This window comes from Diadema antillarum, unplaced genomic scaffold (assembly GCF_040938485.1).
Source record: "Diadema antillarum isolate AM-2024a unplaced genomic scaffold, OU_Dant_1.0 seq00001834_RagTag, whole genome shotgun sequence".
Classification (NCBI taxonomy): domain Eukaryota; kingdom Metazoa; phylum Echinodermata; class Echinoidea; order Diadematoida; family Diadematidae; genus Diadema; species Diadema antillarum.
The window spans coordinates 36755-62422 of record NW_027272507.1 but is presented as its reverse complement, the minus strand read 5'-3'; the positions used below and the strand labels follow the sequence as shown (position 1 = coordinate 62422).

Below are 25668 nucleotides of genomic sequence, written 5' to 3'. Positions count from 1 at the left end.
CTGAGTGAGTGAAACTGAACCAGAACTAGATTCTAGACAGTCTAATGTGGGTTGACCTTATCTCTGAGTAGCCTGATTGCTGATGACTAGACTCTACTCTCTAGTAGTAGTAGTAGTGATGTTGTTGAATCTGTTTTAGAGACGCGACTGCTGGAGTAGAAAGAAAGATCCGTCTGGGTCTGTCTGGAGGAGTTTTTAATTTCATTGACGTTATCGCTCTCCTCCGTAGGAGGGGATCCGTGAAGCCAGACGCAGTCTCCGCGGAACATATCCCCTACTACGACCAGATACAGACCGATCTTTGCTAAAGTTTTGGTCAACTGCTGGAGTAACCGCAGCACTTGGCAGCTTATTACACTCCGAGCGCCCCGCGCCGGGGTTACTGCTGGATTAGCTTGACTCTTGCTTTGAGCTCCCTCTGCATCTTTGCCCCACTTATTTATAGCCTCGTTCTTCTTTTACTCCTATTATTTTGTTACAGACAACAGACGAATAGCAACGCAAACCACCATTCCAACTGGGACTATTACTGCGAAGCTGGTGGAGCTGGACTGGCCTCTGGAGAAAGAGGACAGTAAGTTTCAATCCTTCTTGGTGGACGATACAGTGACTCAGTGTTTGCCGGCTGGTGGTGACTGCAGTTCTAGGGCCGGGGTGCATGTGTGGCAGAGCGCTGCAGTTGCAAAGGACATTCCGTCATTGCCTTTCTTCATGGAACATTACTTTGATTGTTTTGATGGCTTTTAATATCAAACTGTCGTGTCATGACCTTTGACAGCCCGATGTGTTACTGTTAGTGACTCAACTGCAGAACAGATGTGTAGTTTAGTTGTATTTTCGCCCTGGGAAGACCAAAGCTGAATAGAAATTGGATTCGTAGGTACACAAGTGACATGAAATCTCTGTAGAAAAACTCTATCTATAGGAGAACGCTATCTGGATTTTGATGCTTCATGTACTACTAAAGCTTTAACAATGCCAGAGGATAAAAATTCTAGGGCCTTGACTAATGGAAAGGCAGAAAATGCGGATGTGCACCGAGTGCAAACTGATGGAAATGGGAGTGGAAATGAAAGTCCGAACTCAAAGCGCCGTTCTAAAGGACGGCCCGACGTTGCACATCAAGATACCCTTTGTTCAAGAGGACTGCAAGCAAGAGTACACCTCCTGTAGATGCAATGCTCTGATTCCCCACTGGATGCAGGAGGCAATTCTCCAATAGTCTGCCAGTCTCTTCCAAGCGAGTCGCACATGCCCAGCAGTGGCAGAGACATTGGACATGTCCTCTGCCTCTCTCCAGACGACGGTAAGTCCCGAAAGGCCCGCTGAAGATGGTCACACCTCCCCGGATTCAGGTGACAACTCCAGCGATGACAGCGTTCAGGTCGCTCGCACCAGGAAGACAGAAGGGGAGATGGAGTCGGAGAAACACCAGAGCGACTTCGAAGAAAATGAGAAGAACTCGGCCCCAAAGTCAGCAAAATCCGAGAGAGCACAAGGCGATCAGCCTTCGAGGGTTCCGTGGAGCCAGGGGCAGTAACGGCCAAGGCTTGTCTGAAGTCTTGCCTGAAGAACTGCCGTGGCAAGCGACGTCGGGCCAGCACCTTCCCACCGCTGGATTGCTCAGAGTTGTCAGAAGAAGCCTTCAGGAGGGTGCGTAAAAGTGACATTCTCGCCTGACACCGTGGATCCCCCGCCCCGAAATTGCAAGTATCGGGAATGGATCGAGAGGAAGTGCAATCACGGCAGGAGCCAGCCCATCAACATCAAGCATGAGAAGAGAAAATGCCAGCTGGTAAGACATTTTATTTGGATTTTTTTTTGTATAAATATATGCAGCATTGCTGCTTTGTAATATAAAGATGAGGATAAGGATGCATGGAATATCCTTGATTTGAACTCTCTCTCAACCATGTTCCCCCCCCCCCCCTGCAAAAAAAAAAGAAGTACAAGCTAAAACAAGGATAAAATGCTAAATACACTTGTAACAAACAGAATGCAAATCTTCCCTCCTCCCCATCTTACCCCCCCCCCAAAAAAAAAAACAACAACAACAACACTTGTATATTTAATGTAAACAAGCACGGTGTTCCATAACTTCTTTTTTTCTTTTTTTTTAACAGCTTGCAAGCATGCAGATTTTCAAATTGTTGCAGAACACTTGCCTGACAAGAAAGTTAAAAAAATATAAGAAAATAATAGATAAAATCACTTGTAAGTCAAGGACTTAATAAAACACATTCATGTGAACAAACACCACACATTGATTCATATATATATGCTTAAAAACACTTGGTTTGATTGAGGGTTGGTGTTGCATGGCATTTGGGCTTCTTTACGTAAACGTGGTGGAAAGTTGCTGTTGACAAAATGTAATTCTTTAAAAAGTGTGTAGCATCACTGAACAGTTTAATACCTTTGAGCTTCTCTATTATTGACTTCGTGGGTTTGAAGGGGGAAGATAAAAAAAAATTTGACATCGAAACTTTTTGCTTGCCTAATTTGGGCAAAGATTTTTTCTCATTGTTCTAAAAAGTTGCCGGACTTTGATTTTCACTTACCCCAGGCAATCTGAATAGTGAAAGCGATGTAGCACCTTGAAATGAGGAGATGCTATACCAGCACAAAATGTTTACAGAAGAATGAAACCCTAGAGTACACCTGGTGGGCTTACAACTGCATGTGAATTGAGGGAATGCAGCATTATCAGCTTATCAAGATATTGAAGAATATTGAATACCATCGGAGCATTCAAATTATGCCTGTGACTTTCTGATCATTTTGTACACTTTTATTGTTTTTTCTCTTAACAGACTTTCACAATTATACTGTCCATGTGCTGTACATACTATGTAAGCACCAAATTTTAACAAAGTAAATAATCAATATGTAATTCACTCTCAGTCAAAAGGCAATAACTCATTTACAACTAGAGAAGCAGTCTGAGAGCGCAGACCTCCGCCAAGCAGCTAATCCTCAAATGATCTTGTTCTTCCATAGAGATCAGTGATTTCCACCCATATATGCATGCTAAAAATCGCCTGAATTCCCAATATAGAAGCCTTTTGCTATGTCATCAACCCTCAGCTGGGCTGCCTTGCAGTTACAGCATGCACTTCAGTGCACGTATGAAAACCTAACACAGCTTTACATTGTAACTCCCAAGTTCATTGACCCTACCTCGTACCTGCCAAAATATCGAAAATCCTTCATAATATCCATAAAAGTTTCTGGATTACTACCAAAATTTAATCATCAGTTCCTTGTGTCATTCTCAACCTTTCCTGCAAGTTTCATATTAATCCGTTCCCAACTTTTTGAGTTATTTTGCACATGGACAAACAAGTAAGCGGTAACGAAAACATAACCTCCTCCCTTGGCGGAGGTAATTATTTTTGCATGAAAGAAGGGGATGGTGTCTATGTACAATTTTTGTACAAGGACTTGCTGCAACAATAGCGCCCTGTTCAGAAAAAGTGCCAGAAGGAAGTTACCAGGATTGCTATCTCGAGATTGTTTTTTCCTGCATTTGAGACGTACTACAAGGAGACATACTGTATACGCTATATATTTCGCGGGGGTTTTATTTTCGCGAATTTCGCGAGTCGGGAGCTATTCGCGAAATTAACAACACGCGAAAAAAATTACCTTCCAAAATGAATCCCTTGCCTTGATGATATGAACATTTCAGTACTACTATACCATGTCACGGCTTACCGAACAGACCATACTGGCTAAGCTTGTTTACGCACGTCCACGTCTACTTACGAATACTGTCACTGTAGAGAGCCAATCCATTATCGCAAGGGGACCACTCGTCAGAAATCGCGATGGACTTAACCACTTCAAAAATGTTGAATTCTAACTTACTAGTTCGCAGAGTGTGGTAAGTTTTTTTCATGCAGTGTATAACTAGTATCATTCTTATTTGCTAGTAAGTTGAAAATTCACACTTTCTTCGCCACTTCATAATTTTCTCTGGTCCCCCAATCGCGAATTTAACCACTCGCAAAAATGTGTGACAGCGGCAATTCGCGAAAATTTATGTACGCGAAAATTATAGCGTATACAGTAACAGGATCAGGGTATTATGCCTGTTTCTTTCCAAGAAATTTGCTGGGTTTTTCTGTTGCTTCAAAAAACAAACAAAAACCAAAAAAAAAACCACAAACACCTAGTTCTCAGTGCATGGTATTGTCTTCGTTTGTTTGTTTGTTGTTGTTGTTGGTTTTTGTTTTTGTTTTTTTTTGGGGGGGGGTGGGAGGGGCTTATGGAATACCTTTTCCAGCAAAATATATTTCTTCAAATTTGCTTCACCACTGCTTTCAGTAAAGAAACATCTCTGTGCCTGAAACTGTAGTTATTAAACATACTGTATGTGACCTGTGTGATGCTGTGATCAGGATGATACAGGGGCGTCACCAGCTTTTTTTCATGGGGGGTGCGTTTTGACACTAAAATGTAACGAGATTTTTTGGACAGACATTTGGAATATAGGGAGCTCTCAATCCGTAGACTTTTTACTGTTTTTTGAGGGAAACCAAGCGGGGAAAGGGCACCGGCGTAGCTAAGATTTCATTTTTTTTTTTTTTTTTTTTGGGGGGGGGGGGAGGGTTAGTATGCGAGGGAGCCAGCAAGGGTGGGTGGGGGGAGGATGTAGAAGTGCCTGTTGCCCCCCCCCCCCTCCTCCCACGGTTAGAACTGAAATTGCATTTTGACGTTGTAAATGGTGCAATTTGATGCATGTTTTGCTTGTTTTATCGACTTGAAACAGTCCCACTTGTTTAAGGTAGCAGTAAATTTTGATGTAGATTATTAATGAACAATTTGCCTGAAAAATAGTATCATCCAAATAAACTTCGTGTTTTAATATTTACACTGAATATCATGAACGCGGCCAAGCAAGAGCGAGAGGAGTAAGCGAGTGGAAGGATGTGGGTGTCCCCCTCCCTTCGTGAGCACTTTTTGCATTTTGATGTTGTAAATAGTGCAATTTGATGCAAGTTTTTTGCGTGTTTTATCGACTTGAAACAGTCCCACTTGTTTAAGGTATCCGTACATTTTGAAGTAAATTGTTATTACACAATTTGCCTATAAATGGTATAAATAAATTTCTAGTAGCAATTCTTACACTGATATCATGAACGCGACCGAGCCCGAGCAAGCGGAACGACCAAGAGGGGAGGCTGTGGGAGGGGGTCGTCCCCCCTATAAATGGATTATAGAATGGCGGTGTGAAACGACAAATTACTGGCAGCAATATCAGGAGAATGGCATAACGATTACATGCAAGCGAGCGGAGCGAGCGAGCTTGAAAATGTTGACATTTTACAGTCCAAAAACTGCCGTTTGTAGCCATATTTTTTTTTCTTTTTTTTTTTTTTGCTTTGGAAATTAAGGGGGGGCGCACCGGGCGCAACTGCTGGCAATTACTGGCAGCAACATCGGGTGAATGGCATAACAATTAAATGCGAGCGAGCGAAGAGAGCGAGCTTGAAAATTTTGACATTTTACAGTCCCAAAACTGCCATTTGGAGCCATATTCTTTTCGCTTTGGAAATAAGGGGGGGCGCACCGGGCGCAAATGCCGGCAATAACTGGCAGCAACATCAGGAGAATGGCATAACAATTAAATGCGAGCGAGCGTAGCGAGCGAGCTCGAAAATTTTGACATATCACAGTAAAAAAAACTGCCGTTTGTAGCTATATATTTTCGCTTTGGAATTTAAGGGGGGCGCATCGGCCGCAACTGCTGGCAATTACTGGCAGCAATATCAGGAGAGCATAAAGATTACATGCGAGCGAGCGGAGCGAGCGAGCTTGAAAATTTTACATATTACAGTCCAAAAACTGCCGTTCTTAGCGATATTTTTTTTCGCTTTGGAAATTAAGGGGGGGGGGGGGGAGGCGCACCGGGCGGAACTGCTGGCAATTACTGGCAGCAACATCAGGTGAATTGCATAACGATTAGATGCGAGCGAGCGAAGAGAGCGAGCTTGAAAACATTTTACAGTAAAAAAAATGCCGTTTGTAGCTAATTTTTTTCGCTTTGGAAATTAAGGGGGGGCGCACCGGGCGCAACTGCTGGCAATTACTGGCAGTAATATCAGGAGAATTCAAATGCGAGAGCGGAGCGAGCTTGAAAATTGTGGTATTTTACAGTCCCCAAACTGCCGTTTGTAGCTATATTTGTTCGCTTTGGAAATTAAGGGGGGGGGGGGGGGCCACCAGGCGCAACTGCCGACAATTACTGGCAGCAACTTCACGAGAATGGCATTACGACTAAATGCGAGCGAGCTTGAAATTTTGACATTTTACAGTCCAAAAACTGCCATTTGAAGCTATATTTTTTCGCTTTTGAAATTGTGAGGGGGGGGGGGACGCCCGGTGCGCCCCGCCCCCCCCCCCCCCCCCCCCCCCCCCCCCCCCCCCCCCCTGGATCCGCCACTGGTAGTCAAGGGTGTCGGTTTATGTTCATGACTGGGGGAGGTATGACCAGCGAGGTGGCGTCGAAGTGACCAAGCGGGGGAAGGATGTCCAAAATCTGCACTTTAGAGCATCCCCTAATTGTGAGTGTTTGTTTGTGTGTGTGTATTATATACATGGAAAAGTTAGGAATTGGCCCATAAGGTTCAAGTCTTTTTATTGGCAATGCAAGACATTTTTATATAGACTAGTATGTAAAGCAACACTGCAAAATCAATGATCTAGCTTTGATATAACGAAGCGTAAGGTACAAAGGTGTAAATTCTACATCGCATTGTGCAACATGGTAGCGACTCTTTTTGCCGTTCGGATATTCTGAGTACACACTGCGCACATACTGCTTATATGCAGAATGCCAACCAGGAATCACGCTGAATCATAATCTTTTGTCGGCTCCGGGCTTTTTGAACAATGTTTCACACTATACACCTATTTTATTATGGTTAAAAGAAATCATAGAAGATTTTCTTACCCCCCCCCCCTTCCCGTGCGCCCTCCCCCCCCCCCCCCTCCTCCTCCGTGGTTACGCCACTACTTTTGGGTGAAATAATTGGACAGATTTCTAACAAAAGAGCAAGAAAATCTTTTCATCGCGGGAATTATGATCATGTGGGATGGGGCAACTGGTGCGCTTGCCTTCCAATATCTTTTTTTTTTTATGGGGGCAACATTTTTGTTTTCTTTCAAAAGCAAGAAAATCTTCTCATTTCGGGAATTATCAATTATGGGGGGGGGGGCGAAATTATAATAATTATGCTTGCCCTCCAATATTTTTATGGGGGCAACTTTTTTTCCGTCAAAAAAAAAGGTAAGAAAATCTTCTCGTCTCTGGAATTATGGAGGGGGGTGGGGGGCAAAATGATTTGCTTGCCCCTCCATTCTTTTCTTTTTTCTTAATGAGGCTACTTTAGGGCTCGCTCTTGGGCTGGCAATATGGATTGGTCAGAAATAACCTACATAGACCCTACATACTTGTAAGTAGCACACGTACATGCAAACGTGTACGTGCTACGTACCGTACGGATGTACAGTACGGTCGATAAATAGTAAACACTGTATAGAATACTAGTAGATATGCATAAAATCAGTGCTGCCAGAACCAGGGGTGCGAATTGTTTTTACCCACGATTTTTTTTTTATGTCCCTGGTGCAAAATATAAAAAAAGAAAATTGAAAAGAATAATTATTTAACGTCCGGCGTTGAGGTCGCTTGCAGACTGAAGCTTTTTTTTTTTTTTTTTTTTTTTTTAAGGATCTGAAGGGGGGTGCGTTCGCACCCAACGCACCCCCCCTGGTGACGCCCATGTGATAACATACACAGAGATGATGTACCAATCATTTCTGCAATAGTTATGCAAAAGCTTTCACCAACAACATTCAGAGTAACTTTGTAGCTTATAAATTTGCAAGCATATGAATTGTACATGACTACATGTATCTTGCTGTCACAATTTTCAGTGTTAGTAGAAAGCCCAGACATCACACATTTTACTCTGACGACATTTCCAGTGAAAATTGTTCTAATGCAACAGTCTCCCATGAAAGCCATTGAAATTACCAAAGGGATTATGAGATTTACTTGAATAATCCAGCTCACTGAAATCCATTTTAACTTCAAAGAGAACTCACAAACTTTGTTTTACATGGAATGTGAATGAAAGGACTTGAAAATCAGTACATGTAGGTCATCTATGTTGCACTGACAACTGGTATGATGTTTAATACATACAATGTACAGTGTAGGTCATGTGTTTATGATACTAGACATCACTTTGCACAGAAAGACGGTTTTGTCTGGCAAACAAGATGAGCAACGCTAATTTTATGTAAATGGTGTAGGAAGTTATTCATCTATAGGCATTGATTTCCCCTAACCACATACCTGATATGCATTGTGATTTAATATTTGTGATCTGGATTGAAGCCATGAAAACATGATTTTTTTTTTTTTTTTTTTTTTTTTTTTTTTTTTTTGGTTATGGGTAATTCCATAAAATAGGGACCCACTTTGTGACATGCCTATTTTGCCAATAAAATCAGAAAATCAGATTTTTGTTCAACATAACTTAAAAAAACATTCATATTGAGTAAGTCCCTTGAAAACTGACTGAAAATTAACATTCTAAACTGAAATTGCAGGAAGTCAGCATACCAAATTGCAGTGTATGGGGAAAAACTGGTTCACCATGTAAAGGGGACACCATTGGTGTCCCTGTTACATGGTGAACCATCCATTTTGGCATCTTACCACATATTTCAAACTAGTTCTATGTTTGTTTCAATAGAAGTGATTATTTTGAAGTAAGAAATTAAGATACTATTGAAAAAACACAACCCCTATTTTTGGCCAGGAAAAAGATTCTTCAATGTTTCCCGTGTAAGGGGGACACCAAATATTGTTTTTGCATTTTTTTTTCAAATTAATAGAGTGGTCAATTTTTGATACCCGTTACAAAAAAACCACAGCTACTTTGTAAAGTATGCCAATGAGGAGCAATTATTGTTGTGATAAGACACAAAAAATTAGCTATCACTGTGCCCCGACATAATATTAAGGGGGACACCAAAGCCACGTGTGTGAAAATTATAATTCAAATGGTCTTTTTTTCAAATTTATATATTTTACCCCAATTTTCTCTTGAGATCTTTTAAACTACAGTGTTGTATGTGTGCTACCAAAATAAGAACAAACAGTTCAACACTGGTCCTTAATATGGATTCCACACTCATAAATTAAGGTTTCTCGTGTAAGCAATTATGGGGACACCAAAACTTACACGTGAAACGTCTTTCTTGGGATTTACGTGTGCAAATGTGTATCAATTGATGCATGAATTATATTTATAGTGTTCAAAATTTGCTCATCTTTTATCATTTTTGACCCCTTAAAATAGAGTTTAATCCACAGACAAGCTGTAAATCTGTCTAACTGGTGTTACAGTAAAATGTCACACAATTTTGCCCAAAAACGTTGTGATTTTGCACTTTTCGTCAAAATTCATTTGGAACTTTGAAGAAGCAATTTCTATATTTTACTTTGAAAAGGAAGATACTTACCTGAATAAGAGTATTCAGAAGTGAAATTGATTTAGGGTATGTAATTTTTAAGCAATGACAATATGAAGCAAATAGAAGGGGCATTTAACTAGTGGGACCCTTTTTTAATGGAATTACCCTTATAAGAAAGAGCAAACTTACTGCCATTTCCAACCCTACCCTCCCCCACCTCACAAAAATAAGATACCCATAAGAAAGGAAGGTTAAAAAATGAGGTTTTCTCATATAAAGTCCTGGTTATATGACATGAAATAAAAACAGAGAAGACTACAGGTGGTGTACATGTCACAGTACAATTATGTATTCTGCGCTTCATTACCCCATTTAGCGTCCCCAAAAACACGGCCAACCCGTAGAGGTTGCGTCGTGTTTGCCCTGCATAGGCTAGGAACTCTAAGCAGTCATGGAAAAAGCAGGAGTCTGGAGTGAGCCTGGCATGTGAGCCTGGCGTGAATGTTGTGCTATACAGCCTACGTGTATCACGAGTTTGAGACAACCTCGATGAGGTTCTAGAGGGGTGTTTCATAAAGCTGTTCGTAATGTTACGAACAACTTACGAGCGACTGGTGATCAGTTCTTGTGCTAAATTATGGAAATTCTGGTAAGTAATTATAGCACATCAGAACTGATTACCAGTCGCTCGTAAGTTGTTCGTAACTTTACGAACAGCTTTATGAAACAGGACCCTGCTGTGTTTACCCCAGATGAGGGGACTCTTGAACGGTCTTGGCGTGAACATGGCACACACTTCTTGAGGCCTGTGCAGATCGTTGCGGAGTGCACATACAAAATACACGTACAGTATGTGCGCACGAGAAACTGCCCACCTCTCTTGAGGAAAAACGCGTGCCCACTGGTTTTCATACCCCACAGATAAATGTGCATGTATTTCCATTCATAACCTGAGTTTGCCCAGAGTTTACATACCAACATGTTACATTTTTAGCCATTGTAATTGGGCACTGTGGTGCTGTGTCCTTCAGAGCCCCTAAAGGTATTTGTAATTTGATTTTTTTTTTTTTAATTCAACAATGGAAAATATTTTATTGTTTATCAAAGCGTTCCTCTTATAATTATTATTTGATGGAAGGCATGAAACAATTTATAAATGTGTAATGATCAGGAATTGGCTGTAGATTTTCAAAGTTTCAGTAATAAATATCAAAACTTTTTATCAACTTTTTTTTTTTCACACACACCTACACAGTCAAACATGATGATAGTCATTGTAGTTTGATATTCTTGTATATTTTGTCATTTGCAGCTGTTTTCTTCTGCAAATTCAAGGAAATTGCATCAATAATCCCCCCCCCCTAAAAAAAAAAAAGATTGTCCCTAAGTTTTGTGTCTACACGATCTAGAATAAAACCAGAAACATTCCCAGCATGAAAACTTTCGCTAATTGGAGCCAATGGCCTTTTTTCGCAGTATGAAATTTTTTGCATCAACAGATAGGCCTATTGATGACTGGCATTCATTGTTTAGATGAAGCTTTCACATGCATTTTACTTTTACTAATCTAGGTTCCTCGCAAAATTTGTTCGTTTCATGCACACTCCCCACAGAAATTTCAGATTTTACGGTACCTGTAGTGTTGGGTATAAGCATTGCCAAGCATTTTGATACAAATTATCATCAGCTTTCATTTTCTTGAGTAAAATTCCAACTGGGGCTTGGAGCATTTGGATTCAGGTGGCACTCCAAGTATGTTCTGCTGTCCCAACTCACTGGGGAGATGGATACTTGTCACAGTTACTACATACAACTGTAGCAATTCTTTAAGTATTGAAATATGCACTGATCCACAAGAAGGATGAGAAAGAATCTACCGATATGGTACTGCCTCAGAGGTTGTGACTGGGGGGGGGGGGGGGGGGGGGTTTCCATTTGAAGACCTACAATACCAGTACAAGTATGCATTATACCTCTCCGAGACAGACGGAAAGACACTTGGTAAATACTATTTAAATAGGCAGCTCTTTCAGGCTCACTTCGGAGAGAGAAGTCCCATTCTTGCAGGTAGGGAAACAATGATTGACAGGGCTCATGGAACAAACAAGAACGAGTCTAGGCTAACATCCCACTGAAGAGATGGGTCAGATTCATGAGGCTTATCTTGGGAATTGATCCCCCTTGCTCTCAGAGGGCGTCAAACAGCAGTCTGCCATCTGAAATCCATCCCTCAACTCGTATGAAATGAATTTTAACAGATCTTGGCACCTCATGCAAAATTGCAGTATCCAGTATGTACTGTAAAAGTGGTTTCTTTCGCGGTGGTTTTATTTTCGCGCTTTGAGGTTGAACTGCGAATTTAACATCACGCAAAAATGTTTTGAACTCGTCGCTTGTTACAATGCTATCATTACAGACCGTGAATTTAAACACTCGCGAAAAAGTCGACACCGATGGAAACCGCAAAAGTTTCTGTACGCGAAAGAAACCACTTTAACAGTAGCTGCTTTGAACTTTAAGCATGCCTGAGGATCAGTGAATATTTCACTTCGCAGTTGGTAGGACTGCTACATACCAGGGTACTTGTACAAAGTTTTCAGGATGATTCTGATGGGTGTTGTGGATTGTTACTTTGAATGAGCTGGGATGACATTACAAAGTGAAGGGGTAGTGTGAGCAAAAGATCTCCCTCCATAAAAGTTGGTCTGAATAGCAGGGCAGTCGTTCTGAGCATTTGTTATTGTGCGGATAGGAAATGTCATTTAAAGGGATGGTACAGTATTGGTGGAGATGAGAATTGGGCTTTTAACTTTTTGCGAGATACCAAGAAAACACTTCTGAAATAGTACAGAGCATACCATTTTAAGAGGAATTCAAAGTTTATTTGATGAAAATCGGGTTTGGAATGACTGAAACATCCAAAAACAAAGTAAAACAAAGCGATCGTAATAAAAGGTGGGTCCCACACTTTATCAGAATCGCTCTGTTTTGGACATCTCGGCCATTTCAAAACCAATTTTCATCAAATAAACGTTGAATTCCTCATGGAATTACCTGCTCTTTCATATTTCATAAGAGGATTCTCATTATCTCACAAAAAAATGTTTGAAACCTGAAATTAGGTCTCAACCAAAACTATACGATCCCTTCAAATCTGTCTCCTGTGCAGATGCAGTACATGTAGCCTTGCTTCCATTAAGGTGAGATCAACCAGTGGCGAGTGTACATCAAATGTAAAGTGACTTACACAGTAGATTGTGTGTCATGCTTTCTATTGGCTACAGTGTACATCCAATGGAATTGCCTCTCCTTAAAGGTAGGGAATCCCATTTGCATGCCTCAAATGAAGAGTTGTATAAATACAGTGGTATGTTGAAGAGCGTATCATTTTAGAAACTCCCATAAAGTATTGAAAGTGGAAGGTAACATTTAGTACACTTTTAATGACCGTTAGATTTTGAATTGAATTTTTTTCGGGGCTCACCGTAAATTCCAGTACATTACTAGGCTACCTTTGCAGACCCATGCACTGCATATGTGTCAATCATGTATATTTTGTGAAGAAAGTTCATCTAAACTTACAAACATTTCTATATACATTCTTGCCACACACTCTATATGTTATTACATCAGCTCTTATACCATTAGATTTGTGTTTATAGATAAAAAATACAGAAGACTGCAACAAAAAGGCTTAAGTGTGGCTGACACACAGAACTACTGAGTAGTTGAGTTTTGTGCATTATTCAAATTGTAGATAACTGTTGACTTCCGAATTTCTCAGCAGTGGCCTAAACAAGTCCCCTGAGGTTCATATTTAATGTTTTGCTGCATTTTGGGAGGTCTATAAAAGGGAACCCCTACCTTTAAATACCCAAATCAAAATATTCCCTCATATGGGCAAAGAGGTTATGTACAAGGTATCCAGGTATGGATTGAATGGTGATTCAGGATGAACAAAGGTTATAAACGTGCAATGAGCAGATGGGAAGGCGCCCTTTTAAATAGGAACAGGGACCTATTTCATTTTTAAAAAAAAAAGGTTGCTATGATGGGAACTCTTTGCTGAATGGCAATTGTCATGGTTACAACAAGAATTCAGCCTTCTCATTGGCTGTTGCTACGGAAGTTGCTATCCTAACATCTCTTATGAAATGGGGCCCAGAAAGCACCTTGAAAGGGTGCCTTCTTGTCTTAACACAGCACCAGTGTGAGATTTGATAGGATGTCTTCTTATGTGTAAAGCAAGTCCTAAGTACCCATGAGTTTCAACAAGCTGTCTTCTTGCTTTCACACCTTGAACAACTTGCCAGGGTGAATCTGTAACAAGGTATTTTAAGTTTTAAAAAAAAAAATGTTACCTGCCTCCTTGCCTTCTCACCGTGAATAAAGTGCATAATATTGTAGTTGAGTTTTCAGAAGACTCATCTGAACGTAATTAGCATTTTAACCTTCCATACATTGTGTAAGAGGAGTAGTCTGGGTTCTGAAAAACAAACAGACAAACAAACAAACAAACAAACAAACAAAAACAATCACCCAAATGCTTACAAAGGCAACTACAGATGCAAAGTCATATTGAACAGTTGTTGCCAATTTGCCACTCATTTTGTTTCCAAAGGAGAGTACACATTTTGTACCCGGCCCCTGGTGTTGGCCAAAGTCTGGAGCATGGGTATTAAAGTACATTGTACCTAGTCCCTTTTATCATGGCAGAGTGTTTGCAGAAAGCTACCAGCAACCGACCCCTGGTGGCACTTTGAAAATATTTACATTTGATATCCTGCATGGTTCTTTAAACTAAACCTTGGCCCGTGCTCTCTGCTGATCACGTTATTTTCCACTCAAACAATGCATCGAGCCTATATGAATTATCGTCACTGGATTTTTGTTGTTTTGATTTTCAGTAATTTCCAGCAAAGAAGCATGGAAGCGAAAATAGGGGAATAGTTGGGGGAATGTTTCGATCTGCTCAGTTGAGAGTGTTTCACCTTCTTTACTAAATCTTCTAATTTTGTGGCTTGTCAGCATTGTTCAATTTCTTGATGACTTTAGATTTTGGTGGCTTGTTTATTGTTGTTGTTGTTGTTGTTGTTGTTGTTTTTGTTTTTTTTTTTGGGGGGGGGGGGAGTTGAATGCATGGAGATACTAGTAATTTGTAATTGCCCCAAGATCGAGTGTCATGCCTTTACAATTACAATATAATTCTACTTCTAGGTTTAAGTTGGGTGTATAGAATTTAGAGTCAAACAGTGTAAGACCTACATGTATGTACAAAGTGTACATTGTAGTAGCATTTTCTGAAGCAGCCATATGATGAGAAGGTTACAAAAAGTTTCTATTCATTTTTTTTTTCATTTCTTATGTGGAATCTTGTATCAGACTTGAACTGCGTACACTGTAAATTGCCTTACCTTACAGTACTTACACTTTATAACTCGTACTACAACAGTGGTGCATTAGTGGGCAGACTTTCAGACATTCTATACATTTTGTGCATTATACACCTATTAAATTGAAATTGTTCTCAATATGGCACGGTTAGGGAGTAGTATGTTTATTTGACTATAAATTTGCAGAGTCCATTGATTTTCAATGTTTTGATTCCTTCTGATTGGTAGCCTGCATTTGCAATGACCCCCCCCCCCCCTTCTAAAGTAGACTGGGAAAACAGGAAAAGGAATATACAGTGTAAGGATTAATGCAGCTTTTTTGTAAACAAGCGGAAAATAATCTTTGCATGTGTGTACTGTTAACAAAAATTGTAAGTTATCTCTTGTATTCATGCTTTGGCAGAATTGGCAATAGTCTCAGACTGGCATGCTAAGACTTGATTTAGATATGGTTTTTTAAGATAATATAGAATTCAATATCAAGAACAAACCGGGAAAACACCGTAAAAAAATCATTGAACATCTGTGGGTCTACCCCGGAAGTTTGTTGAGGCACTATGTTTTGCTGAAATGATAGGGGTTAGAAGGTCCAATGTGACTAAATTGTAGATATGAATATGTCAGGTTCCCGCGACAACATCCTTGTCCAATCTGATTTGCATGAAATTTATGCAGCTGAAATTCTAAATTTACTCTACTATCACATAGTCTCGACTATGTCATCAACATAAAATCATGTGTCTTTTAAAGCACCGATGTCAAAAACAAAATGGCAGGACTATCGAAATTGCATTATCAATGTTTCAGTGGCATCTCCCTTTCTAGTGGGACTCTTCATATGTTTCTAGCTACCTTCTTATGCTTAAAATGTTTCCATGTGAGGCGCGATAATGAAAATAAAATTACACATGTGATTGTAATGCATTTTCTGCAGGAAGTGGTGAAACAAAAGGAAAGAAAGCAATAAACTCAACAATGCATCGAAGCTTCAAAATACTGTGGTCTTAAACCGGCATCAACTGATCGAGTCCAAAACACCACATTTGTGTGGTTTGGTGCTGTGTCTTTTGAAAAATACCCATCTTTGTTCCTCTTCACTTGTGTGTCATAAAAATTCTCTTTCATTTGAGCTCCCTTGTTGTTCATGTTTCAGTTTGCAGAACTTTCAAAAAAACAACAAAAAAAACCATGGTTGCAAAATGTCATTCTCATATTGACAACACATTCTAAAAGATCAACGTTTCGTTTTTGTTTTTTGTTTTTCCTCTCACTCTCTCTCTCTTAACTTGGCAAATCTTTGTGAATTTCTTTCTGAATCTTTGTAGAATTGATTATTTTGAACAGTTTAATCTGATGTATCTCCAATAAATGTTATGCATTTACATTCCTCAGGACATATGTAATAATGACAAGATGTATGTGGAAACTTTTCCCAGGATACGATGGGTTTAAGTATAAAGAAAGTTTGGTTTGAACAATTGATAATGCAGTGACTGTAACTACCCAGGAAGTGAGAAATTTGCTGAAACAGTGATGAATCAACTAGCAATTGAAGCTGAAGAAAACTTGGGATGTACAAAAGTTGAATGGTTCATCTGTTTTGGTGCATATTTGATTACTGTTTAATACACACCATAGTGGTTTGTGTGTGTGTATGTGTGTGTGTGTGTGTGTGTGTGTGTGTGTTTGTGTCTTTTGATACTTTTGTAGAACTTGCCTCTGCACTTTTCACTTTGTAACCACTTAAAAAACAAAAGGGAAATTTCGAAATATTTCATGGTATTCCCATGTTGTGTTTGTGGGCCAAATCTTGTACATTGTTCTATCCATTTGAGGAATAAAGAGGTACATGTTGAAAGTGATGGTTTGTTAGAATGGAATGTTGTAACACAATCATAGTGCATTTTATGTATGAGTTCCTGACATGGGGTGGGGGAGGGGTTACAATGTAGTTATGTGCTACCCACCCACATCCAAACACCTCAGAAATTGACCGTACTGTGAATGGCCCAGTACAGCACATGAAATTTGCACCCCTAAATGGCACCACACCTGTAAAACATAGCCTAAATGACTCAATGTAGATAACAACACATAAATTATCTGTTTGACTGGAATTACATGTGAAAATCACAGAGAGCTATGAGAGTACAGTTAACATGATTTTCACATTATCAATTAAGTTCAGTCAAACAGATTTAATTACAATGTGCGTGTTGATAGAGATAAATACCCTAAATAGCTTTACCAGGGACCTCACAAAAGCCATATGGCATATTTTTTACGAAACCTACGGTTGTAGTGCAATACCCTGAATTTTGAATGCTGGTAAATGATTCTTACAGTTTGGAAATAACAACAATATTAACATTTTCCTAAAATTAAGTTAAACAGAGGTTGGCAGACCTTTGATTCTGTGTTCACGAAACTGCAAAACGTGAATTTAGAGTTCAGTGAAGTGTCATTGTGTAGATTGTAGTATAGTGCTATTCCGCCATAGAAGCTGAACTATCGATAGTGTAGTCAGTACATTGCAGTGCAGTATTAAGAAATAACAGTATTACACGTTGTGCTTGCATGCACAAATCCATATCCAGGGCAGCTATTTCCAGACATCACTGTACACAATGCGATCTACTGTACTTGTGTACCCATTCACAGTGTGTTGAAGAGGCATGCGCTTCATACATGCTGGTAATGCGTGGTTTGGTTTCACTTGAGAGATAATGGATATCCAATGCATGAAATAGTATGCATGTCAGTCAATGGCACGCAGGAAGCCCAGTCTTGTAGAGAGTGCTGGCATGCAGTTGGAAATGGAGCAAGCCATTTTGAGTGGGTTGAGCATCAATGAGAAGATGTGCATGGCAGGTGATAAAACATGAAATAAACGTAACTATGTAGAAAGGGGAAATTGTATTGAGGGTTCTTCTATTATGTTTTGTACCTCCCTGATCGTCGAAGAAAGCTATGTTGTGAAATAGCACCGCTAAATGGTGATATAGAAAGAAGAAAAAAAACCACTCCTTATCATCATTTTTTTAATATTGTTGATTTATCAACACCATACATGTCTAAAAGCAGACCTTTTCTGACACTTTTTGGACAGTCACCCTAAGTTATGGAAAACGATCCCCCCATCCCCCCCCCCCCCCCCCATAACCACAGAAGAGAGATGTTCCATATATATATACACAATGTATCTATCATTTTCCCTTTTCTTCCGGCCTTGTATGTGCCATGAATATGATTGCCATGCTACAGTCATATTTCGTGATTTTTGTGTGTGTGTGTGTGTATTTTTGTTTTTCATATTGTGGTTTCCTGTTTGTTCTAGTTCGAAGCTACAGTGGTTTTCCCATCAAGAGTATTCCGTGTGATCTACAAAATGTATGTTGTGACAGATGCAGACGGTGAATGTCTTTTGTTACAGACATCGCTAATGCAGCACTACCAAATTTTTGGTTGCCACATCAACTGATTGCAGCCACATGTATCAGAAGAGGCGAACATACAAAGTAGAGCCTCGATAATCAGGACTAGTGCTCTTACATTATCAAAGGCTTACCTTGCTAATGTTCGCTCTCTTTCACTGCTGTTGCAATGGTAAATGTGTGTGACTTGTATTGGAGTGCAAACAAATCAAAATACAGCGTAAAGCTGGCAATTTTAACAGCGAAAAGTATAAAAGCTCACCTAGAACAAGCTTTCAGTGGAGTATTTTTATTTCAAAGATCAAACTATCCCAGATTAAAGGATAGAAACTAACAAGCACAAATGTGCACATCATGGATAAATATCAAGTTTTAAAGAGGACTTACAATACACTGTAATTTTCATGTCATTTTGACTTGCATTTTACAAAGAAATTAGAAATACATGTTTATAACTTTGAAGTCCTTCCTTAATTGTTCCAAACCAGTTTGAAGATTTCATTAATTTTTTTTTACAGAGAAATATTGTAATTCAGTGAAATGTAAAAAGCGTTCTTAGTCTCCAAACTTCGTCTTGCAGCTAGAGTGGTGTCAAGCATGACCTCAAAGCATCTCAGAGGAATGCCACACATCCCAGTATTAATGCTTTGAACCCATACTTGTGTTTGCATGCATTATGGAGAGTTACCACTCCATAGATATGTAACACCTCCCTGGAATTTAAACAGCCTCTGTCTAAAAGTTGAACTACACATATGTAGTTGCATGCTGCAGAATGCACTTCATTTTCATGTTGTTATTTTATTCTTTTACCAGTATTAGTCCTCATGTTTGACTTTCATAGTGACTTTAGCATTCATTCCTCACAATATGGAGCTACACACAAAGAAAAACGTGACCTTAGCAAAGACGCTCTGTGATGAAGTGGGATTTCCCCCCCCCCCAAAAAAAAAAAACCCTCCCACACTTGAAAGTTGACATTGTAGTCATAAATCTTTGGTCTCTGTCTAAATAGTCACCCTGTATTCCTTCCCCAAAGAGGGAAAAGAAAAAAAAAGTACCAGGTAGTGCAGCATAAAAAAAAAAAACAACCCTGACACAGTGACACACAGTGCCTGCCTGCTGCCTTGTTTGCTTTATAGGATGTGTTCCATGAAGGCAGAAGGGGAAGATATTTGGGTTTGTCTTCAAGTGATCAGGTTTAGAGGCAAAAACTTTAATAGACGATGTGATAATGTAATAACCTCACAAGTCACAATTCTCTCACTTGTTCATACAGAAGAGTGTCATAAAGATGTTTGAATTTTTTCAGTACTGTAAAACGAGGAATGTTCGCGTGCATTTTAATTTCGCAAATTTGGCAAGATCTGCAAGATTAAAATGCACACGAAAGTTCTTGTGTACAGTACATATGCACTGAATGTTAGAGGCAGCTCACAAATATTTCATGCCGCAAAAAAGGTTGTCGGCTCCAATTTGCAAAAAAATATACGTTGCGAAAATATCATGTTTTACAGTACCCGAAACTCAACCTCCCACTTCCTTTTTATAAAGTTATCATTGCAGTATCGAGCTGCAAGATCATTGCAACTCTCGCACAAGTTGATATGAAAGATGTCATTTCTTTGGACTGTCTTGAATTCCACAGGAAAAAAAAAGGAAATACAGTGTATGATGATTTTCTGGGCGAGCAGTTTTGTTGGGGGGAGAGGAAGGGGTGTTGTGAGACTATTTATCACCTCATCAAGTTTGCTTATTTACAAGAATGTTTCACTATATTTTGAAAGTGTTCTTGAACCTGTAAATGTTGAAATTCAACTTTAACGTCAAGTTCAGTCTTGCTTAAACGTCTCCTGTTCTGCTTGTTCTACATTATTGGCAATGGCACCATTGTGCTGGGGAATTTTAGGACCATGAGTTTTACTGCACGAGGTACATGTAGCATACATGAACACAGTTATATCTGTCCAGTACGCTGTGGTGTATTTGGTTGAATGTGCTTTTTGGTATATCATTGCTCGCCAGGGAGAGCTTTGTGCAGTTTACTACTGCCAGTAATTATTAAATAGTATGTAGGATTCATGAGAAACTTCTGAATTTTGTTTTTGAGGCAGAGGGATTCAATATTACTCTGGCGACAAAAAGGGCTTTCAGGTTTTTAAAAATACATCTACTGGTAGTTGTTCAGATATTGGCTGCTGTACATACAGTGTATATCAGGAAAGCATGAACTTTTGTTGTCTTTGAGGTTCTGTGAAGTCATGTGTTGATGAAGAGAGACCAGTAGTTCAACCATTTTTTTTTTAATGATCCCTCTGTCTTTATGGCCAAAACTACAAATCATCTGCTGATATCTAAATGGTTTGTTAGGGCAGGGATATTTCTGGCTACCAGCATAACAATCATTACATAGCTGTTCCACTAAAGTCAACTTTCAGCAATTATTGCATGCAATGTACAGATGTAAGCTACCAGCAAGAGTGTACTTGCATATAGATGGGAGAAATGTGTGGTTCATGAGAGTTACATTGCACAGGTCTCATTTAAAAGCCTTATTTTTGACAGTAGTGTACGTTTTGAGACATCCTTTTACCAACTTGTGACATACAGATTCAAATCCCAGCAACATTGTTTTTTTCTTGATGACGGTCTCTTTCTTGAGCAGCTTTCAGCTCTAAACTTTTTGTTTTGTTTTGTTTTTCTTTCCGTCTGATTTCTTATGCAGAACCAGATGCGCAAGGTGAACATCAGCGACTACATGTCCAAGAACTATGGCTCCTCCTTCTTCAGTCCGGTTGGCAGCTTTGGCGGAGACATGCTCCTGTAACCCACCCCGACGGAGATGATGCAATGTGGATGGCTGCTGTACACATCCTATGATCATACTTAGATACTTGTGTATCGCTGACATGGACTTCTGTACAAATATCAAGGTTGTAGCTTTTTGGGGGTAACTTGGTAAGGTGTGATGAATCGTCCTGCATTTCCATTTGTCGGAATGACAGTAGAAGTACCCTCTCCTCCACACAGTACAGTTCTCCAGGTTAGCAACTGGATATTGGTATTGCATTCGTGCATTTATAGGACACGTCCTTGCAGATAGAATTTCACAGGAAGGTATTCTAGCATGCCGCTTTGGCTGGGTACCCTGCAGTCTGAATGAAGGGGATGCAATGTTGTTAGATCTATTAGGTGAGGGTAACTTCAGCCCGGAAGCGTTACGTCACACAACTCGTAGGAAGAGATGGCCATGAGCCATGCAATATGTATCGCGTGCCAGTAGACTTTAACAGTGCGAATGACCTCTTCCCCGAGCATCCCTGGATGATAGGTGATGCAGTTGCCATGGCAAAGGACTGGCTGGAAGATGGACAGTGCAACAAGCTGCCCGCAAGAGAGCAGCACGGAATGAGGAGATGTAGCATGTGCTGTCTTGTCCTTTTTTTGTTTTGTTCGACATATGATGCACCTACCAAAGTCATGGAATCAGCACATGTGAAACACCTCTTCCAGGAGCTACATGAAGTTGGCTAATGCACACAGACTGGCATTGACTAGCTTTCTGTGGCATTCCTTTGTCTCTCACTCCCGCTCCATCGAGACTGCTGTGATTTTGAGAGACTCAACTATTCAGCCCAGATCGAGAGGAAAAAAGCACAACAAAAAGAGGTCATCTCAATCAATTGTTCTTGTTCAGCAGCCATAGTCAGTCATTTATTGCTTCATGAAACAAGGAGTTACAGCTGTGGTAGTCTTGTCTGGTTGAGCACTGCACACATGACCAAATATTCATTTAAATGTCTGCATGTATTTTTTTTCTTTTGCTGCAAGAAAGTACATTTTCTTTATGAGATATTTTATAAATCCATTATGCAATTAAACATATTCATTTTCTTAATATATGCTCTATTGTGAATATGCAGAGATGTACAATGTTTAGGGTTTTACTGAATGTAGAAACTAAAATAATGCCTCTCGTGTTTACATGGCGTATATCCACTATATTGCTGCAGCCCAAAATTCAAGTTGCTTTGAACCAGTTTCAGAGCCATAGCAACAGACAGGTCATATTTCTGTTCATATAGCTATTACATGTCTGTGCAGGTCCCCACGAAGCAACTGTACGTGGTGGTTAAATTCCATTGCACCTCAAATTGCATAGCATGTTTTGGGGCAGTCGAAAGCCGATTCTCAATCCACTTTGTACTTCTTCCAAGCCCAGAATGGCCTCTGAAACCACCTACTGTAGGTGGTTCAAAGAACATTCCTAAATAGGTGGCCTCACATACCAATTTAGAATTGTTTGTACAGGAGCTTGGGACTGTTTTGGAATGGTTCAAAGAGCTTGTAGAAACTACCAGTAGACTTTGGCTGGATATTAATGGGGTGTATGAGTACCAGTTTGCACAGTTACCTTTCACTCTTCGTGCTGCTTTCATTGTATGTCATGTACCCCATTTACACGATGCGTTAGAGACAAGAGCTATTACATGTAACTCAATCTCCAGCAAAGAACAATATGCTTCCGATTCTTGTATCTGATGATGCTTGATACAACTTTTCTGGGATGCTCTCCAAGAGAGAGATTTATAGAGTATCAGCTGCTGAGAAGTACTTATTTGGAAAGAGACTTACATTTTCTTTTCAAAGTTGATTCAAACTGCTGCTTTTCAACCTATACTTTACCCTGTGGATACTTTTACTTTGACAGATGTAATGCAGTTGTTTCCAGGGTGTGTAGCTTGGTCTTGTTCATTCCATGTTAACAGTATATGCCTATATCACAAGCAGCATGCATACTTATTGGTATGTGTTGTTCAGAGTCAAAGTTTATCCGGTTGGCCTCTCATGAAATTTGGAAAACAAAGGCATCTTCAAAATGTACAACAGCGTGTCATATCAGGGTGGCAAAAAGGTAATCCATACATTTTTTGATTGATCATCTTTGAATACCGGAAATGCATAGCAGTGAATGTAATGTGACCTTTGACCTCATGTGTCTACTCAGCATGTAAATGGAACATGAATGATAAGCCTGTATGTACCTTGCATGAATTCTGATTAATCATTAAGCTGTCTATTGTGTAGACTTGAAATTAATTACCAGCTTGGTGCCAGTCATACTACAGTGATGTACAAATTTTAAAGAAGAGATATGTCCGGAAAGGATATATGAATGTATATACGTATATCATATGTTTTCTTATATACACCGTTGCTAAGGATGGGAAAAAGATGGATTATATACCTCAGGATTGTGAACAGAACAATAGTGCATATATCTTGCAGTATTAAGACTGCAGGAAGGAATGTATGCAGGTAGTTTGTTTGCTTGTACTTGTTCTATTTTCTATTTGAGTCTAATGATGAGTGGATGCCTCTCTCTCTCTTGGTGTAAATAATTTCAAGTACAGAGGTATTACTGAATATATTCCAGTGTTGTCATTTTGTTTTTTCACTCTTTTCTTCTCTGCGACATGCATGTCATGATATCCTAGTGTGTATGGAAGGCATACCAGCGCTTTTAGTGTACGATTTCGGTGCACATTTTTTTTTTTTTTTTAAATGATGATGGTAGTATTGGAATGCTGTAGCTGTGTAGAGCAATTCCCAGCATCCCTACAGCTATTTATAGGTGAATTTCATATCACACATTATTTGTGACATTTCATTTAGGGTGGGGCTCTCTTTCATACAGCTGCTTTGCGACAAATTGGGACTGGGGGATTTCATGAGTCGGTAAAACAAGCAAGAAGAAGAAATGGACTTCGACATGGATCGTAGCGCACTCGGTGTGTTGATTTAGAATGTCGTAAATCTCCCCAAAGCTTACAAATAGTGGCGAGCCAAGCAATATCAAACAAGCGTACATATCATTAGATGCAGACTTCTGTCACGTAGTCAGCTGTGCTGCATTACTGCTTTGCACATATCAAGCCTGCTTTCTTCAGTATTTGACAGACGCAAAAAACTGTCCCTGTATTATCCCGTCATGGAGGCCAGCATTATGCTCTATTCATCAAGTCTCCAAAACCACATTTCTGTGATGTGGTACTGTATTTGTTCATTATAATGGTTTTTACTATTCATTGTTAGTTTTTCATAAGGTAGTGTACACTAATTCTCTCTGATTCAAGTCCTTTTTTTTTCATCTATTTGGTACTGGTATTTGTTTTGGGTGCAAAATTTTCGAAATCATCTTGCTTGCTGAATTTGTTACTGATCCTAAATGAAAAATACATTTTAGAGGATTAGAATTGCAGTTTCTCTCTCAAATTGGCATTTTTAATTTTTTTTTATAGATATTTAATAAACAATTTCAGCTAAACTTTATCCAAATAACTCAGAGTTGCAAATTTATCGACAAGATACTGATTTCTGCCGCAAAATCACCCAATTACCTGATGTGCATTAAGATAGCAGTCGTTAAAGCCTTTTTATTTTTTCCTTTGCTTTCCATTCCAGGAGAGGTAGAGTTAACAGCAAGTCAAAATGACTCCTTGCAAGTCTTGTTGTCACTTGGCTGCAATATAATGGAATTCCATGATATATATGGTTTTACTCCGGTCGCTATACTTTATAAGAACTGCCCAACATGTGTACAGTATTAGAACTAACCTGAAAGTCTATTGCCTTATTATGAGAAGTCTGTTCCATATTTTTGTTCCTTTTGATTATCATTGTTATTTGTGTTATTCATTTTGTGTTATTTGTTAGTGTCAAATCTGGTGCACTACACACCCACATGGTCAATTTATGCATAAATCTTGTTTGACTTATCAAATACCGTCAATTACCATGCCTATATGTATTTTGCTGAAATTGTCAATGGCTGATTCCATGGTACTGAATGCATCTCTTCAAAAATTATACCTTTGCTATGGTAGCATGTCAGTTTCATCATTTATCTGAAATCTCTATTGTTTTTATTTCTCTTTATTCTTTTTTATTATACTTGTGAATCAATGCATACATTTTGGCATCTGTTTTTTTTTTTTCAAATCAATATTATTAGTGTTCTCGATACATCTCGTTATGCAAGTTGCTTTTCAATGCAAAAATGTTGTGTAGATATTGATGTAGATCTCTGAATATTGGATTAACAAAACTGTGACATTAGGCGTTTTCACATCAGCCCGATGTTTCGAAATAGTGCGCTATTTTCTGACTTGGGAAATTAACCCGATCGCGAAATAGCGCGCTGTTTGATGATGTGAAAACAAATTAGCGCGCTGATTGTATCGCTCTGATCGAGAAAATTTCTTGAGTCCAACTCGGGAAATTTCTGAAATAGCGGGATAACATAGCGACCTAGCGCGCTATTTGATAATGTGAAATCGCCTCAA

At 39.4% G+C, this 25668-nt stretch overlaps 1 long non-coding RNA gene across 1 annotated transcript; it reads left to right on the top strand.

Moving 5' to 3' along the window:
• The first annotated feature begins 1184 nt into the window (after nucleotides 1–1184).
• LOC139712648 (uncharacterized) lies at nucleotides 1185–23448 on the top strand. Its single transcript, XR_011709578.1, has 2 exons — nucleotides 1185–1795; nucleotides 21048–23448. It is a non-coding gene; the product is annotated as an uncharacterized lncRNA (long non-coding RNA).
• The last annotated feature ends 2220 nt before the right edge of the window (nucleotides 23449–25668 follow it).